This window comes from Octopus bimaculoides, chromosome 2 (genome assembly GCF_001194135.2).
Source record: "Octopus bimaculoides isolate UCB-OBI-ISO-001 chromosome 2, ASM119413v2, whole genome shotgun sequence".
In the NCBI taxonomy this organism is placed as follows: Eukaryota; Metazoa; Mollusca; class Cephalopoda; order Octopoda; family Octopodidae; genus Octopus; species Octopus bimaculoides.
The window spans coordinates 34,283,304-34,285,841 of NC_068982.1; positions in this window are offsets into that span (position 1 = coordinate 34,283,304).

Genomic DNA, 2,538 nt, shown 5'->3' on the forward strand with positions numbered 1-2,538 from the left:
TATATATATACTTTTAAATGTATACACATATACTTATAAACTTATAAGTATATACTTATAAATTTATAAGAATATACATATAAATTTATAAGTATATACATATAAATATATATATATATATATATAAATGTATATATATATATATATAAAATGTATATATAAAATCATATACATACATATAAATTTGTAAATATATACTTATAAATTTGTATATATATACTTTTAAATGTATACACATATACTTATAAACTTATAAGTATATACTTGTAAATTTATAAGAATATACATATAAATTTATAAGTATATACATATAAATATATAATATTTGAAATTTACATGTATAAAGAAAATGTAAATTTGGTCTATTTAAACAAGAAAGCAGACTTTCCAAGTTCAGGCTTTTGTTGTTGCCATTAAAGAGAAAGAAAAACCAAAACTTTATGCTAATTTTAAAAGTAAAAAAAGATTAATCAGTTTTAAACTGTATCAAATCTCTCATATTTTTTATTGTAAAGTAAGGGAAAATTAAATAACATGAAAAAAAAAATCACTAAAGAAAGAAATATATAAAAGATAAAATTAAAAATTTAGAAAAAAAATGAAATAAGATAAAATGTTGACAGTGCACAACTGCTGCAGTTATTGTGACATTTACCAATAACAACTATTTATTTCTTACAAAGCCACAAAGCCACAGAGGAGGAAAAATATGAAGTTGTGACATTAATGCCTTTCCCAAGGGCATTAACAACGTATGTTGAGTAAAGTGGCTAAGACTCGGAATTGAAACTGTCACAGATTCAACTTGCCAAGGGCATGCCTTTCTTTACTCTACGATGATTGCCACTAGTAACTGTAATTTATAGATAGACTTGGTTATACTTCACTTAAGCATTATAATTATCTTTTATTTTTAATGTTATGTTAGAGTTAGAAAACATTGTTTCGAAACATATATGTTGATATTTTCAAATATCATAAATATCTTTTTTCATAGATTAAATGCATGCAATGACTGACAGCTTTGTTTGAGAATCACAGAAGCTAAGCGAAAAACAGACAGAGTGAGTAGATAGATAATTTTTGAAGAAGTTCAACAGAAAACGTAATCTAAAATAACTCAATATGCAAAATTGTTTTCTTGTTTTTTTTTTCTTGTTTGTTTTGTTTTTCCCCCTCAATAAAAACATTATAGAATAGATAAAAATAGAATTGAAAATTCATGTCTTTCATCTGTGGAGTTTTTCAAATTTTTTTCTTGTCATTTTTTTGTCTTTTTCTATCAAAAAAAAAAAAACCCCCCCAAATCTGTTCACACAATTATACCATCTGTATTAGTTTCCCTAATTCCAGCGACTCCCTTTTTTTTTGTTTTTCTTTTTTGTTCCTTGTTTTTCACTGCTGAGGTTCCAACCAAGCTTTGCAGTCACACTGTATTCTCAAAACAGATCCCTTATCATAACAATTTTTCTCACAAGTTTCCAACACATAGACTTACAAAATACATCTCAGCAGTGTACATATACATCAGCAAGTTATGTAAATACATTTAAAAGTGGACCTTAAGTTCATCATGATAATAATAATGGTTTCAAATTTTTGGCACAAGGCCAGAAAATGTAGGGGAAGGGGAAGTCAGTTACACTGACCCCAGAGCTCCGCTGGTACTGATTTTATCAACCCCAAAAGGTTGAAAGGCAAAGTCAACCTCAGCAGGACTTGAACTCAGAATGTAAAAAGCTGGAAGAAATGCTTCTAAACATTTTGTCTAGCATAATAATGATTCTGCCAACCCGCCTCTTAATAATAGTAACAATAATAATAATAGTCCTTTCTACTATAGGCACAAGGCCTCAAATTTGGGGAAGGGGGATAGTAGATTACATCGACCCTAGTACTCAACTGGTACTTATTTCATTGACCCCGAAAGGATGAAAAGCAAAGTCAACCTTGGCGGAATTTGAACTCAGAATATGACGACGGATGAAATACTACTAAGCATTCCGCTTGGTGTGCTAATGATTCTGCCAGCTCACTGCCTTAAATGATGATAATAGTAGTAACAATAATAATAATGATAATAATAATAATAATAATAATAATAATAATAATTGTTTAAAGGGGAAAGAAATGTAAGATGTTGTGACATTCATGCATTTCCCAAGTGTTGTAAATAGTGGCATACACAAACAAGGCAGGCTCTAATTGGGAATTAAGAAACCAGCTTTGACAAACACTGGCCCTAAAAATTTATGGCCACAACATGGCACCTGCCATAATAAAAATAATTACAATGATAAAGTTGATAAAAATCTGCACATTCAGTTTGTTTCTTAGAAAATTAAGAAATGGTCCTAAATTCATGTTTTCATTCTCCTTTTGTTATCTTGCTTTGCTATCTTGCTATCTTTCATTCCAGTTTTTCCCCTTTACACTACCTACTAGATTTGTCTTTTTAATGATACAAGACTACTTACTAAGTATAATAATTGTTTCTCTATGGGTTATATATATATATATATATATATATATATATAT